Consider the following 17,757-nt stretch of genomic DNA (forward strand, 5'->3'; position numbering starts at 1 on the left):
TAGTTAGGTTTAAGTAGTTCTAAGTTCTCAGGGGCTGATGACCATAGATGTTAAGTCCCATAGTGCCATTCTTTCCATGTACGGTCAAAGTTATTTGTTATTACTATCTGACCGACGAGAAACGAGGGAGATGATTGCACCGACGACTGTGTTCCATCCTACGTTTAGTCAGTCGCGTCCTTCTTAACTGTGGCAGATAGCTGATTTGTATTTGCTTGCCACTTGCAAGGTAGAAATGAGACCCTTGCTATCATGTCAGTCGATAGAAAACGTGTAAAGCAATTTTATTAAAAGATAAAACATGTCGCTACGCGGTTCGAGCCTCAGCTCAGTGTCAGGCCAGCGTTCAGACAGTGCATTTACGTTAATGGGCGTTTGTCGATGAGGTGAAGCTCGAAAAGCAAAAAATGGTTCAAATGGCTCTGAGCACTATGGGACTCAACATCTTAGGTCATAAGTGCCCTAGAACTTAGAACTACTTAAACCTAACTAACCTAAGGACATCACACACATCCATCCCCGAGGCAGGATTCGAACCTGCGCCCGTAGCAGTCCCGCGGTTCCGGACTGCAGCGCCAGAACCGCACGGCCACCGCGGCCGGCCTCGAAATGCATGTCGGCACTTGTTACCAAGTAATGCAACGCATATTACATTATGTAATGCCTGGTTTGTGATTGGTGCCGGTGCCGAGACTGCAAAAACTTAATTTAGGGAAAGAATGTGCTGAAGCAGCGATGTTTTTACAGGCGGCCGGCGCGGGAGCAGAATGAACACCCCATTAGCCAATTTCTGGAAATCGTTATGAGGGCAGGGGCAGGGGGTAGGGGTGAGGGGATGGGCCTCTCCTCTGCCTTGTTTCTGCGGAACCTGCCGCGCCGTCACGCGCCTTATCGATCCCCCCTGACAGGCTGCGTACCGACACTTCCAGACACCACGCCAAACGTCGGCCAGCTTTAACTTACTCGGGTCTCACAAGGTCATTGCTACAAGCAGAAGTGCTATCCTCCCGCTGCACAGTAGGCCCTACGGCTGCCACGGCTTCTGGGAAAATGTAGTCCACCCTTAAAGAAATCGCACACACGGCGCTGGTGCGACCAATTCTAGCCAAATGATCCACTTTTGTTTTAAATAATGAAAAAGTGCAACTGTTACTTATTTATTCGTGCTTAGCATAAATCGTTTCGAGAATGTATCCACATTTTCAAGTCCATTTGTTTACATAAATATTTTCTGTGATGTTTGCTTGTGTGTTTTTCTGACTCTCTTGCAATGTAGTTGTCTTTCTGATGTTATGAAGTGTGGTACCTTCTCCATCACGCACAAGCACATTATCTCTTACACTGTTCGTTTTTGTACTCCCAACATGCTAACTGGTGCAGTTTTTCTCCATTTAAATCATGGATGACACACTTGCAAGCTTTCCCAGAATCTCTATTATGTAATAGACATCGCGCTACTAGTATCGGAATAGGTCGTTTTACCCTGTACGAAAGAGTCACAGAAATGTTCGAGCAATTTACATGGGAATATCTTAACGCGAAACAATGGCGTTCTTGCGGAGATGTCTGGTGTAGCCATTACGCTGACATCATCGTGTATGTCGCACAGGGATCATGAGAATACGATAACACACTCTGGGACACAGACATACATACTGTCAGGCTTTCCCTCAGTCAATAAGCGAATAAAATAGGAAAAAGATACATGTACGACGTGCGTCTCACCACGAACTGTACAGTGTTTTTCTCAGTATTCGTATAGATGTAGAGCAATACTGAACAATAAATTTATATTTTGAGATCGCATGTCGCGTAGTATTTTTGAGGATTGCAACTATCGAGGAGTAAAAGGAATTAAAGAAAAATGGTTCAAATGGCTCTGAGCACTATGGGACTCAACTGCTGTGGTCATCAGTCACTTAGAACTACTTAAACCTAACTAAACTAAGGACACCACACACATCCATGCCCGAGGCAGGATTCGAACCAGCGACCGTAGCAGTCGCACGGTTCCGGACTGCGCGCCTAGAACCGCGAGACCACCGGGGCCGGCTAAAAAGAATTGTAAGGATTTCGGTAGACCTGGGAAAAAAATCTCTTAGCGCTCGCGCAAATGTGAAACACACACAAAATCCAATCTGTAACGAAGAGTGAGTGCCTGTTAATGAATGCTACAGGTAAGTGTTTAACGTTCCGAAGACACCTAGGTCTTTGGAGGTGGCGTAATGACACTTGGTCAGGCACAAAAGCAGCAATCGACTTGGGTCTTGTTGAAGGAATCATCACGATAATCCACAATGTAGTGTAGGATAGGCATGCAACTAACAAAACTGGAATCAGGAGAGTTCGATCGCAGAAACAACGGGATTCTCCCGAATATTATGTGAAGGACTCAAAATTTCATGTCGGAGTGCTGTGGCTAAGCCTCTAGTTGTGCAGGATGACGTCATGTTCAGATGCGTCACTTGCAGACAACTTTATTGTTAATACGTTCAATTTTACGAAATTTCTGGGAAAATGTGTTCGCCTAAAATTTGACAATAGAAATATGTGACTGAAGTTAGTAGAGTGGTAACAAGTTTCACAACTATTGCAGGCTAGTAACGATAGTTGGTAGATATAATCAAAAGACATTCCTATTATGGTTAGTATTTATTTCATATGGAAAAGCAGTACTGTTGAAACTAGAAGCTGTCCGCCTCCCCCCATCCCCCAAAAAGAAGAACTGAATAAAAAAGGCGCCAGTGGAGATATAAGTTCGGAGAAAATAGGAGTTCCACAAACGAGTCGGGAACGACTTATTTCACGCTGAACAAAGCAAAAGCGATGAAACTCAGCTCTTTGTCAGAATGCAACACACGACAACACAAACTCACATGGCACGCCGAACGAAAAATATACAGTAATGAAATTCAGTCAGCTAAAATTCCTACACTTGTTAGCCTGAGTAAGAGCTCCGACGCCTGTCTCTAACAAGCTGCTGCTTCTTTTCCTCCTTTTCAAATGTTGTTACAGTCAAAGGAGTGGCCAAGGGAGTAGAGAAACTTAACGGTATGCAACTAACAGAGAGAAGAGTCAACGAAGTCAGACGGGAGAAAATTCAGTCGCCCGTGAAGTACAGCTGCAGAAACTTGGCGGATGGCGATGCTTCCAGTCTGATACCTCCTGCTGGCTTCTGCGCTGTACGGATACGAAAAGATAGGTAGAGGGTGGCTGCGAAGTACAATGGGTACGTCGCACCAGCACTTTCTCACTCGCTTTTTCCGAAAGGTCACTGCTGGACACAGTATGGAAGAAGTCTGTTGAGTGCAGTGGAACGAAACTGTTGCTAGACCAAGTCTTGTACAGCTGATGCACTGCTGGATTACGAAATATTTTATCATCGCATTCGACATTTTTAGTGATCGAACGACACCATTGGAACAATCGAGGATTCTCAAAGCACATATAGTATGATGATGAACTCCCTCATTCCGTTTACGAGATCAAAAAGCGTATAACTAGAAAAGCTCAAGATAGTGCAGTGTTGTTCTGATTTCAGCAAAGCTTCGATACAGTTAGAAATATTTAATAACTATGTGACAGGAATTAATAGCACACATAATTCAGGACTCTCAGTGCGAGGGCATTTCCAGAAGTTAAAGAGCGTTTTAGTACCTCAGCGCTAAGTCATACAACCAATAATGATCCCCGAAGAGCGTACCCAGGATCTGGGCTCTGCGGGGCAAAACCTCATCTAGGTTCCACGGCGAGTGGAGCAGCTGTTTTGAGATTTCACAAATGGACTTGATTACACTTGCTATTAATCCGCATCACACTGCTACTGAATTTATACGTCTTTCTACAAAATACTAACAAAAATTCTTTACAAAAGAATGGAAAAACTGATAGAAGCCGACCGCGAGGAAGATCAGTTTGGATTCCGGAGAAATGTAGGAACACACAATGCAATACTGACATTACGACTTATAACAGAAGGTAGGTTAAAGAATGGCAAACCTACGTTTATAATATTTGTAGACACGGAGAAAGCTTTTGACAATGTTCACTGGAATACCCCCTTTCAAATTCTAAAGGTGACAGGGGTAAAACATTTGGAGCGACCACAACACGCATAATTTTTTTTCTGTCGTCGTCACACTTTATTAGTTCTTAATTTTTTTACGAGTTTCGACTACCTGCCATCGTCGGATCATACACTTCAAAACACCTAGCATAAACATGTTCTATTTGACGATATACACTGTATTGATGTTTTAAAGTATTTGATCCGATGATGGCAGCTACCCCAAACGCGTAAAAAAAAAGAAATAATGAAGTGTGACGACGACAGAAAAAAAAATATGCATGATTGTGGCCGCTGACCCATACACCACGTCCTCTCTCCTATTTTATACTATAATTATTATTACTGACTGAAAATTTGGATATTCCGGTGAACAGGCTCTCGCCAGGGATGATGATGATGATGATGATGATGTTGGTTTGTGGGGTGCTCAACATCGTGGTCATCAGGGTCCGAACAAGTTCCCAATCTTTTTATTTCCAGCCTCGCCACGTCTCGAATGATGATGAGCACAACACAAACACCCAGTCTTCAGGTTGAGAAAATTACCGACCCCGCCGGGAATCTAACCCGGGACCACGTGATCCAGAGGCAGCAACGCTAGCCACTAGACCATGAGCTGTGGACGCTCTCACCAAGGATGAAAGCATTTGTTGGTTAGCGCTATTTCAAGTTCTGAATGGCCGCGTTCGACTACAAACGCCACCTCGCAGCAAGCCGTCACGAAACTTGACATACTTTTTTTATCAATATTGATTATTAACCCTCTCAAAAATATAATAAGTACAGGAGATTATTACACAATCATTCCTGGGAGTACAACTTTACTAGCAGTGTGAGAATTTATTTACACTAATGGTTGCAGTAACAGCGCTGCAGAAGTTATGTATTTGTACGAGCCGTGCAGTTTTCGATGTTGGAGTGAATGGTGGCTGGCACCCGAAAGCGTGAACCGCGAGAGCAAGGAGGCCATAGAGCGCTCCGTACCCCGGGGAAGAAAGAGTAACACACAAGGCTTATTACGTACTAATGGTCAGTTCTGTACTTACATCATGGTGTCACAAAACCAAGTCTACATACCTACTTCTCAAAGGTCAACTGGTCAGAAACCTACAGTAAGAATTAATGGCACACCAGTTTTTCGGCGCCGCGAGGCCCGATATCTGGGTGTAATCATCGATGAGAGGTGGAACTTTGCATCACATATTGATTCCGCATCCCAAAAATCCCTGGCATTACTAAACAATCTCATTGGAATTGGTCACAAACGATTTCACCTTGCACCAAACCTAATCAAATTATATCATAATAGTATCTTGACCTCAATAGTAGGATACGGATCAGGGGTCTGGGCACACAGACTCACGAGGGTCATGCCTGCCATGGCCGTAAGAAGAGTGCAGCGGAACATGCTCCTACGTTCAGCAGGGGCCTACAGGACAACACCTGGGGGAGCGCTTTTAGTGCTAATGGGGATATGTCCACTGGACATAAAAATTCGTGAGCAGGCCGCCTGGTACTGGATGAAGAAGGAAAACAGGGACAAAATTAGGGATATACTTGGGGTGTATGCTGGGGATAAGAACGCCATCAAAAAGAGAGGGATTGAACTGTGGCAAGAACAGTGGAGCAATGAGGATACGGGACGCAGAACCTATGAGCTGCTACCGGATATAGATGAACGGATAAAACAAACATTTTTCACGCCAACGAGAGGAATGCTGCACTTTCTTACTGGACATGGACCATACCCAACATATCTGTGTCGGTTTGGGGAGCAGGCTACACCCGCGTGTGACTGTGGTGCTGTGCAAGGCACCCCAGAACATGTGGTGTGTGAGTGCCACCTCTTCGATGACGTAGCCCATGATCTAAGACAACAACTACCAAATAATGACACGTACCACCTACTAAGGCATGACAACACGTTGAACATCTTAAACGAAATCACAGATGAAATATTAAAAAAAAGTCCTTAAGAACTTCCTAAGGGACACCCATTAAAAGTACTAAATTCATCACCGATTAAGACCTCGTACACCCCTCCTGTACCGCCGGGTAACGACATGGCCAGCCGCATCACGGCTGGAATCCGCTTTGCCCTGGACTAGGAGAGAGGGGGGTACAAAAAAACACCGGATTGGAACACACACCAACTATGACTATGTAATTTTAGATTAAATGTAGAAGATAGGATAATACCTTAGAATAGACTGCAGCGAAACCAAGTTGAGGGCCAGCCCAGTGCCAGGGGCATGCCCACTGGGGTTAGGTCGGTGGGCCTGGCCAACATTCATCAGGTTTACAGTAGCACTGGCACACCTGTAACGCTGCAGGTAGCATTAAGTCCTTTTAGATTAAGTAGCTTAGAACCTCACAGCGGTAAGATTACAGTAATAACAATAGTAATAAAATCACCTGTAGTGTAGAATAGAAAGCTGCAATTCCTTGTATCATTATTAGGACCCACTAATGTAGTTAGGTAGTGGGTTAACATGTATAATACAATAAATTGAATAAAGAATTTTTTTAAAAAAGACTAATGGTCAGTTCTCGTTTTGTCTGTATCTCGAAAAGATCGATGTGTCAGGTGATTAAAAAATACTTAAAGTTGCCAGGGACTGAATAGGCGCAATATCTATAATTATTTGCGGTCAATATAAGTTTCTTGAGTGACAGCGTATGTTACTTCTGATTTATAGTATTGCTTGTGTTATTTTGAAGAGAAATTGACCACGCGATTCCGCGGTGCAATAATTATTCTTCAGAATTACTAGAACCTCTGCATATGTGGAACTTGAATCAGTTGTGAGCAGTTACAATTTTCTAACAAACTTCACGAAATTAGATGAGAACATTTCTATCAGGGCCATAATAACTATCAAGCATTGCGCATTATCAGAGGATTTATTTTATGCTCCTTTAGGTGACGCTGCACCTGGATCAGGTTTTACAATCTTTGCGCGTCCAGGGGTTCGGGAAGGTTAGACAGTGAAGCTGACTTAATGGTACGAGTATCAATACTCACCTCCGGATAGGCAGACCGCCACAGTATGAAATAAAGTGGTTCTCTTTCTCTTATTATTACAAAACTCCTCACAAGATGTGACCCATAGTTCAAGATATTTCTTTAGTTCACCAATAAACAACTTCACATCCATAAACTGGCTGCAACCATGGCAATGGCACGTCGCTAGATTTGCGAAAGTGTCTGCACTACCCAATTCTCCAGCGACGGCTGCTTCATAGCCATCGACGTGCCAGAAGCGAAGCAGCAGTATCGTCCGCAGCTTCATAGCACCGCTGGATCCACGGTCTGCCGTATGGATGGGGATTATCTTAATCATTTCGCCATCTCGCTTGATTTCTCACTTTCAGTTTCGTGATTTTTCTATGTAATTTACGCAAAACAGTGCTTCTTACACACACAAATGCCTGGTATCTGTGGTCGTTAAAAATATCAATAAAAACAAAAACGTAGCAAGTCACTACATTTAAATTGTCTCGTTTTCAAATGGCGCGTTTGGAGGCTTTGCACTATCATCGGGCACCGGCGCCGGTATTTTGGAGAAATACACGTGAACAAGACACTAGTGTTTAGGAACAATGCGCCTGAAAGGAATTACCACGTGATGATGGAGTACAGCCTTCGAAACGCGCCGTAAAACGAACCACACAATTTAAATTTGGTGACTGATTACGTTTTGTTTTTATTTATATTTTTAACCAATGTGGTTAGCACACAAGGTAGATCGGAAACATCGTGAATTCTGCAGAGCAGGAGGGTAGCGGCACAAATGCGAGAGAGAGGTCAATCACCTTGCGATTTCATTTGGGTAGAACGCAGAGCGACGGTATGTTTGCAAGTTCTGACAATGGGGACCGGTAGCAGGCAGCGCGGAACGGAGCTGAACTGAATGAGGTCGGGTATCTGGTGGAGCGGCACATTGTTGACAGAAAGCGATCGAAGCAGGAAGGCGTAACCTTCAGAAGGAGAGCAGACGCAAACATGAGGCACTGTGTAAAGGTCACGGTGGAACCCGCAAAACACTGCCGGCCGGGCGCACAGCTCAGTTACCCATGAGCTCAATTTCCACGCTCTGTCGTCAAATGGCGACACAAAATAATTGCAAGTCCGAGGAAAACGTACCACGCGACACAGCGGTCACCGTGTAACTGATAAGCTTTCGACTGATGTTCGTAAAACCGGGGGGGGGGGGGGGGGGGGACGATGACGATGGAATAAAATACAAGAAACAGTTCGATAAAATTGTAGAGGAAACAGAAACCTATTGTTGAGGCCCTTCTCCATAGTAATTAACCCCGTCCACAAAGTTTCGAAACTGGATTCATAAAAAACAGAAAATTTAAGAGCGTGGTTTTTAATGCGTCAGGTGTTCTACAGTCTCCCCTAACCACGTCGAACTGCTACAAAGTCCGCCGCACATCACCTTCGCACTTTCTTCGGTCTTGTCAAACCATCAGAGCTGCACTTTGTCGTTTTGAGGTAGGATCTATTGATAACACCGCGTCTCATAACTCGTGACGATTTTCTCCACAAAATAATCATCCACGTTCCGCATTTCAGTCATGTCGTGGCAAGCGGCCGCGTATCGTTGTTTTTCTTCGGATGCCAATGAGAGGGGGTCACAATTTTGTACATTCTTTTATCTTCTTCACGTTCTGGAGAATGCCTTGAACATTTGATTTACAGGCGTTCAGTTCTATTGCGACTTGAGGAACAACTTTGCCTTACTACGGCCCCACGTCCACCACTACCCGACCACTATATTATTGCACTTGCCCTCCGGTTGCCGTTGTCAGAAACATGCGGTGACGTTACACTGTAAATAAGCGCAGTGGTGGATAAGGGCAGTGTATTGCACTGTGAATGACTTCAAGACAATTGTCCATATGGTATCAATGATTCAGCGTGTGTTCGTGAAATATCACGATATCAGCTCGCGATTACCCGACCAGAGCGCCCTCATACATTGGTGCTGTAATACTGTGATCGACTAAGACTTGGCACTGCCCACGCGCGACGGTCTGTTCGAATGAACATCTGTTCATTACAGTTGTTAGTTTACGTTGGCACCATAGTTAATATGCTGACGTCGCTTATACGACAAGAGTACAATCAGTGTCGAAACTTTTTTGTTTTCGCCCTTTTTCTAAAACAGAAAATATGTGGACTGAGCTTCAATTGCTTTAGAATACGCTTGCCACGATGAAGCCTTGTTTCGGTTCCATGTCAGCACTAGCAGAGAATTAAACTTCCACGCACTTTCAAGCATTTTTGTACTTTCACATATTACTTTTCATTATTTGGGTGGGACGGGCTGTCCGTGTGATGACCCACATAGAAACAAGGACTGATAGTGGGGCAGAGAAGTCCCAAATAGGAATACTTGAGAGTGGGTTTCCAGGTAAGTCTATGACTTGCTCGACAAGAGCAGTGCATCAATAGTGTGCCTATGTTGAGAGCCTGAGAACGTTCCTGGAAAAACTGCTACTTTGTTTCGCTCACATTGTATTCTTTGAGCACTGCGCGGGTCAATTATTAAAACTAATTGTCTAGCTATTAATTCGTACGTTTCTCACGAACACTAATATACAACACCCATGTACCAGAGAGAGAGAGAGAGAGAGAGAGAGAGAGAGAGAGAGAGAGAGAGAGACGTGTAACAGACACCAGCGTAGAGCTAGAGCAGCTTGAGACGAATTCTGAAAATAGCCGCTGTTTGGTCCACACGTCAGTCGGAAGGAAACAACGTCTGAAACAAATGATCTCCCCGCTTTCCTTCACAGGCAGCATGCACTCTTATCATCACATTCTAACGTGCCACTGCTCATTAAAATGACATCACTGCATACAAAGTAGTAAAAATAAGTAAAACACATGTTCTGTTTTAGCGCGTGTGTACCAGTCCTGCCTTATCTAACTGAGAGACAAATCACCTGTGGGACATGTTTGCCCCGCTACAACCGCGTATGACATTACTGCATCCATTGCGGCTTCACAGTCCATACCTGCGCTTTACATCCACACATATTCATCGCAAGACACCGTAACACTAATAGTCATTTTCTCTCCTGTTCCAATCGAAAATAGAGCCCAGACGAAATGATGGTCTACATTCCTCCTTAAGGGCATTTAATTTCTCTTATTTTGTCCTCGCGGTCCTTACGCAAAATTTACACGGGTCTAAAGTATCTGGGGGCAACGACCTTGCCGCAGTGGATACACCGGTTCCCGTGATATCACCGAAGTTAAGTTCTCTCGGAAGTGGCCGGCACTTGGATGGGTGACCGTCCAGCCGCCATGCGCTGTTGCCATTTCTCGGGGTGCACTCAGCCTCATGATGCCAGTTGAGGAACTACTCGACCGAATAGTAGCTGCTTCGGTCAAGAATACCATCATTACGACCGGGAGACCGGTGTGGTGACCCCACGGCCCTCTTATCCACATCCTCCACTGAGGATGACACGGCGGTCGAGTGGTCCCGTGCTAAAATATCTGGACATCTGTTAGTGGACAATAATATGGAGTTTGTTGATCCATTACCTTTATGACGGCCTGAACTCCGCTGCGGATTCCTTCAGTGTGGTGTCTGAACGTCTGTGGAGAAATGGCAGTCCATTCTTCTTCAAGAGCCGAAACCAGGAAGTGTTACGGTGCGACGTTGTAATTGATCCCAAGTGTGTTACTTTGCGTTCAGTTCCGTACTCTGGGCAGGTCAGTCAATTCCAAGAATGTTAGTGGCCACAAACCACTGCTTTATCATAGGGAGAATTTTCATTCTAATACAATCATTGTTTGCGAACTGTTCCTCTACTATACGCAGTAAACAATGCTCTAAAATATTTTCACAGCATTCCGTATTTAGCGTTTCCTCAAGCACAATTAAGGGGACCGCACTCTAACCACACCTTTTCCGCGCTTCAGTGCTCGCACTACACATTGAGGCAGGTGACTTTCTCCAGACATTCGCCAAAACTAAGCAGTCCCATTGTATTGCTACAGAGTATAACGTGTCTCACCACCTCGCTTCCAGTCATCCAGTGTCTAGTGGTGTCGTCCTTAATACCACATCAAGCGTTGCTTAGCGTCGATTACAGAAATGTGGTCTTACAGGAGCTGCTCGATCATTCCACTCATTCTTTTTAACTCCCTTCTCACAGCCACTGTGCTAGCTGGACTGCTGGTAGCACCTTAGAAAGCACGAATAACAGCTTTCGCTGATTAAACGGCATTTTTTATAACCGCCCTTCGCAATGCTTGACGGTCCCTGTCCGTCAGTACCTGACGCCTGCCTTGTCTACCTTTAGCTGTGATTGAAACTTCCTGGCAGATTAAAACTGTGTGCCAGACGGGGACTCGAACTCGGGACCTTTGCCTTTCGCGAGCAAGTGCTCTACCAACTGAGCTACCCAAGCACGACTCACGCCCCGTCCTCACAGCTTTACTTCTGCCAGTACCTCGTCTCCTACCCTCAAAATTCCAACACTCCGCTGTAGAGTGAAAATCTTATTCTTAGCTGTAAATGTTCCTCGCCGTTTTCACTTCATGTTCTTCACACCACCAACAGTCTACTCCGGCAGCTTTAGAACATTGATTCACTTGTTACTCAGATGACACCCAATGCCCACTCCACGTGCAGTCACTGAGCTCTCCTGACACATGCGTTCTGCTGTTACTCACAACACATTACTTCCCGCCTCGTTTTATGCCGGCGGGTCCGGACATTGTCACATGTCGTGGTGAACTCCGCATTATAAAGCGGTTTACGGGTACTTCAAACAGGCAGTGTACGTTGGGGACAGTAGATTCGTTTTGCAGTCAGCCGCAAATGCCGGTTTACTATATCCCTCTAATCCCGAATGAAGAGCTTAATCGCTAGTAGTGAACAACCTCATTTTACGTGGCTGTCGAAGGACAACCTCGGCTCTAGAATAAGAAACCATAAATATACGAGGGTAATCCCAAAAGTAAAGTCTCCTATTTTTTTATAAGTACGTAGACCAGTTTATTTCTACAACGGTTTACATCAGTTTACAGCTTGAACATTTAGCTATTTTTAGACATAATCACCATTTCTGTCGATGCATTTTTGTACAAGCTGTGGCAGTTTTTGTGTGTCCATGTCATACCAGCTCGCCGCCATGCTGTTCAGAAAGTTATGAACCTCTTCTTTCACCTCGTCGTCGGAGCTGAATCGTTTTCCGGCCAAATGTTCTTTTAACCTAGGGAACAGGCGATAGTCACTGGGCGCCAAGTCAGGACTATAGGGTGGGCGGGTGATTATGTTCCACTGAAACTGCTGCAGGAGAGCAACTGTTGCCATGCAATGTGTGGGCGAGCGTTGTCATGGAGAATGTGTACGCCCTTGCCCATCATTCCTCTTCGCCGGTTCTGAAATGCCCGTTTGAGTTTTTTTCAGTCTCTCACAGTACCTGTCGGCGTTAATTGTGGTCCCAGCGATTCAGCTCCGACGACGAGGTGAAAATAAAGGTTCATAACTTTCTGAACAGCATGGCGGCGAGCTGGTATGACATGGGCATACAAAAACTGCCACAGCGTCTACAAAAATGCATGGACAGAAATGGTGATTATGTCTAAAAATAGCTAAATGTTCAAGCTGTGAACTGAAGTAAACCATTGTAGAAATAAACAGGTCTATGTACTTATAAAAAAATAGGAGACCTTACTTTTGGGATTACCCTCGTGTATGTATGGATTTTTCCTGTAGGCAGAACTACCCCTCCCCCCACCCCCCCACCCTCTTAAACTTCTTGTGACCACTTTTTTAACTGCCCTTAGTCGAAGGAATGTAATTACGAGTCTATGTTTCATATATCGTTACGAAAAATCCGAGAAACTCGCTGACATTTAACTACTATAACACACACACTTGGGTATTGTTGATCGGAAATCATTTTTAGTCTATGGAGGTAAACATATAACGGAAGACGTTGTCATATCCAAACTTAACGTAAAATTTGTTGGGCAGAACCTGTAGAAATCGCTGCAACGTCAAAGACTGTGCTTCATTTTAGTCGCCCACTGCTAAATCTCCGGAACCACAGGGGACGGATTCCTTTAATGTAGAATCTAACGTCGTCTTCATATTATTTGCAATAAACCTTTCTAGCAAAGCAGTTTTCGTAATTTTCACCCCTCCCTCCGGCGTGAGTGTGACTGCTGTCCTTAGCGTTAAGTTAGTTTAAGTAGTGCGTGACGGATGATCTCAGCAGTTTGGCCGCTTAGCAATTCACACACATTTGAACATAATTTTCATCTGCATTTTATCGTATCTTCACGAAAGTCTCAGCAACTGGTCGTTTATATGAGTGTCACAAGCCAGCAACTGAAACATGCGTATTTGAAAACAAAATTGTGCGCCAAACAAGAATTCTTAGCTTGCCAACACGCATAAAAAAGCTTAGCTGACAATAAAGTAAAGCGTAAGAAGAACCCGAAGCATTTATCGGTAGCCAACTCCTTCAATGCCATTGACGCATTTCTTGGCAGAGCCAAAATAATAACTTACAGTTAACTGTATCTCATAATAAGGGCGGCCTATCAAGCGAGGAAGTGCAGTTATTAAGACACGGACTCCATATTCAAGAGGATTGAGTTTGCTCTGTCCAGCCCCCCTGATTAGGTTTCCAATAGTTTACCTAAATCATTCCAGGCAAATGCCGGAATTGTACCTTCAGCAATGCCACTGCTGACCAGCTGTCCTGCTACCGTAAAAATATATTTTATGTGCATGTTCATCTGAGCTACATAAGCCGGCCGCTATGGCCGAGCGGTTCTAGGCACTTCGGTCTGGAACCGCGCGACCGCTACGGTCGCAGTTTCGAATCCTGTCTCCTGATGATCTCAGATGTTAAGTCCCGTAGTGCTCAGAGCCATCTGAACCATTTTTTGAGCTACATATCCTCCTTGCATTATGGTGGCATTTCCTTTGGCACAGTAATGCAATCTGTGTAAACAAGCCTCGCGAACTGTTACTGTTTTTGATGTTGCTTGGCTGCAATAGCCTTGAATGACGAGACTTAAATTTGTATCGAACTTTTAATTATTTGGGCCTACGGAATGAACAATGTGTCTAACCTGAAGCCCAGCTCGTCGCGCCTATGTTGGCCCCTGGTACCTGTGCGCTGTGTAGTTGTAGACTTGTATTTAATGGCGCACGCAGTGCGGCTGCCACCCGCCCCACGGATTTGCTCGCTGGCTCGAAGGCGGAGTAAGATGAACGCAGGCAGTGCCGACGAGCCTAGTAACGAGCAATTAAGCGCCTCCGCTTCATTAACCGAGATCCGCTGCAGTCCGCCAGCAGGTCAATTAAGACCTCGCCGTGTTGTAATTACTGGCGACATAACCCGTTACATAACCTCGCGGGACGGCTCAAGATGAAGAGCAAGGACGCAGGCGGGGGCCATCACGCACAGACGTACTGTCTCCACGTCTTCTTAGTGTGTGTAGCAAATACCGCTATGTGCGCCACATCCATTGGCCTCAGCTTCGGTCTGTTAAGAGCCACAGTCTAAACAAAGATGCATTTTGGACAATTAGCTTCTGTTACCGTCATAAAAACAATTTAAGACGGAAAGGGATGGGTCGAGCGATATGGCGTATTGGTAATAGTAATGGACTATGTAGCTGAGTGGTCAGCGCGGCTAACTGTCGTACGGAGGACTCGGGTTCGATTCCCGGTACTACCTGGGAAATTTCTTTGTCAGATGACTGGAATGGGGTGATCTCAGTCTCGTGATGCCAACTGGGGATCCACTAGATCAAGCAGTAGCGGCTCCTGGTCATAAAAATTAACAACGGCCGCGAGAGGTGCGCTCTGACCCCACGTCTCCTCACACGACATCCAATGACGCCATTGGCAGAGAGGGGCGGTCGTTGGGTACCGCTAGGCCCATGAGGACCTGTGGACAAAGTTAACGTTAATGGAGTCGCTTTTAGGAGTGGCATTACAATCCCGGCCCAGTGACCGAGATGTAGCTTCTCCGTTGCTCCTCTAAACAGATTAACGTGAATGCTCGACTGATTCCTCCAAAAAATGTCGCTTTCACTTGCAGTCTACGTCGACAAAACTTTTATTCCCTAAAACGTCCAACGGAATGAAAATGTAGTAACTAGTAAGTGAACAATCTCAGAAAACTGAAATTATCATTCTTTTTAGGTTCGCGCTGCCTAAGCATTTCAAGCTTCAGGGGAATTCAAAGCCCGGACCTGCCACCTTGAGCGGTCATGTTGGTGATCAGTGGAGTTCTACGGCCTACGGCGACCGCGATGCCTGTAAGATACTTGGAAGTGGATCGACTTCCACTCATTCACCGTAGTAGGTAGATACCATCTTCAAGAAGAACGCAGTGCTTGGGTAGCTCAGGTGGTAGAGCACTTGCCCGCGAAAGGCAAAGGTCCCAAGTTCGAGTTTCGGTCCGGCACACAGTTTTAATCTACCAGGAAGTTTCATATCAACGCACACTCCGCTGCAGAGTGAAAATCTCATTCTGAAGAACGTTCAAAGTTGTGATACGAGTCAACGTACTGTCTTCTTCCTAGACACTGATCAGCCAGCAAATTACGACCACCGTCCTATCATCAATATAAATCCGTCCAGGCAATAGCTGTGTCATCTGGCGAGGAACGAATGCCACGCTAGGTGCATGTAGCCTCAGTGAGCGGGCTGTCCGTGTGTAGAATGGGGGAGGTCTGCGGTCTATCTGAGTTTGACCGAGGGCAGACTGTGATGGTCCGGAGACTCGATACGAGTATTAAACTGCACGACTTGTCGGGTGTTCGAGGAGCGCTGCAGTGAGTGTCTTGAACATGTGGCAAAACCAAGGTGAAAGCACGTCCGGACGTCGTGGAGTTGGGCGGCCGCCCCTTATTACGGATGTCGGATGTCGAACGCTGTGCCAGATTGGTAAAACTGGACAGGCGGCCAACTGTGGCGGAACTAACGTGAGACTATGCTGGGCAGAGTACATGTGTGTGTGAACACACAGGGCACAGAACACTCCTTACGACGAGCCTCCACATCTGACGATCCGTGCATGTGCCGATGTTAGCCCAATGACACTGGCAACTACGACTGAAATAGGCGTGCGACAATCGGCACTGGTCGTTGGCGCAGTTGCAGAGAGTGGCATGGTCTGACGAATCCCAATACCTTCTTCATCATGCCCATGGGAGGGCGCGAATCTGTCATCTTCCAGGGAAACAGCTCCTGTACTCCTGGACGGAGTCAAGCTCACTGCGGCTTTTATTATGCTATGGGGAACATTCACTTGGGCTTCCATGGGTCCAGTGGAGCTCGTGCAAGGCACCAGGACGGCCAAGGAGTGGCATTACAATCCCGGCCCAGTGCAGATCAAGTAGACTGCTTCGTGACGATCGCAGTTCCCGACGCCACAGACAGTTTTCAGTAATATAATGAACCATGTCATAACGCCAAGAGTGTGAATAAGTGATACGAGGAACCCAAGGGCGAGTTACAATTGATGTGTTGCCCCCAACTCGCCAGATCTGAACCCGATCGAACACGTCAGGGATGTGATAGAATGTGGCGTCAGAGCTCATCGCCCCCACCACGGAATTTAAGGGAATTGGGTGACTTGTGTTTGCAATTGTGGTGCCAACTCCTTCCAGCTATCTACCAAAACGTAACTGCTTCCATGCCACGATGCGTCGCCGTTGTTATCCGTGCCAAAGATGGAAATAGCGGCTATTAGGTAGGTGGTCATAATACTCTGGCTGTTCAATGATGTAGTAGTTACGGTCCTTACATAGCTTTTACTACGTTCGAGTAAAAGTCAGTAACTCCTAGATGATCATTATTAACGCACACGAAATAAGGCGAGAACTAATGCCAGTGTTCGTATTATTGGATCCCGTAGAAAAGCAAGCAACAAATCGCAATGGATAAGCTACAATTATGCTTAATCACAGAGTCTTTAGCCATGCACAGTTTACATATTTATTCAGAAACCATACAGACTTCGAAGATGTAAAAAAAACACACCCTATGAGCGCTGTGGGACTTAACATCTGAGGTCATCAGTCCACTAGAACTTAGAACTACTTACACCTAACTAACCTAAGGACATCACACACATCCATGCCCGAGGCAGGATTCGAATCTGCGACCGTAGCGGTCGCGCGCGGTCCAGACTGAAGCGCCTAGAACCGCTCGACCATATCGGCTGGCGAAAATATATCTTAAGCCGTCCCAGTCGTTTTGTATGAAACATATCTGGAATGTGCGTTGCAACAAATATCCGACCTGAAGCTCATTTCTTCTCAAATTTGTCGTTGTACACGAAAAGGCGTTCTGAAGGCTACGTCTATACGGAGGTTAAATAGATGTACAGCTTCCAATGACACAAGGATACTTACAAAAAAAAATTGAGATAATACATTTGCACAACCTGATTTCTAGATTATTGACAAAGGAAGTTACCAATTTGTGTGTCTCCCTGCCGTCTAATATGGGTCAACAAGCGGCCAAAGTTCTATAAAACATGCTTGTACCGGGACGTTTGTCAATTAATAGTGTTATCTTAATAAATTGCAAGGTGCTTTCTAACGTTTTAAAATATGACTGGAAAAGGCTGTATTACGATACAACACGTCCTTATGTTGCCTGAACAGTTCAAAACATCGA

General features: G+C 45.4%; 1 protein-coding gene across 15 annotated transcripts in view; it reads right to left on the bottom strand.

Annotated features, from left to right (window-relative positions):
- LOC126284122 (afadin) overlaps positions 1-17,757 on the bottom strand; it is a 995,168-nt gene that overhangs the window by 289,482 nt on the left and 687,929 nt on the right. The window lies entirely within an intron of this gene.

The sequence above is a fragment of the Schistocerca gregaria genome, chromosome 8 (genome assembly GCF_023897955.1).
Source record: "Schistocerca gregaria isolate iqSchGreg1 chromosome 8, iqSchGreg1.2, whole genome shotgun sequence".
NCBI lineage: Eukaryota > Metazoa > Arthropoda > Insecta > Orthoptera > Acrididae > Schistocerca > Schistocerca gregaria.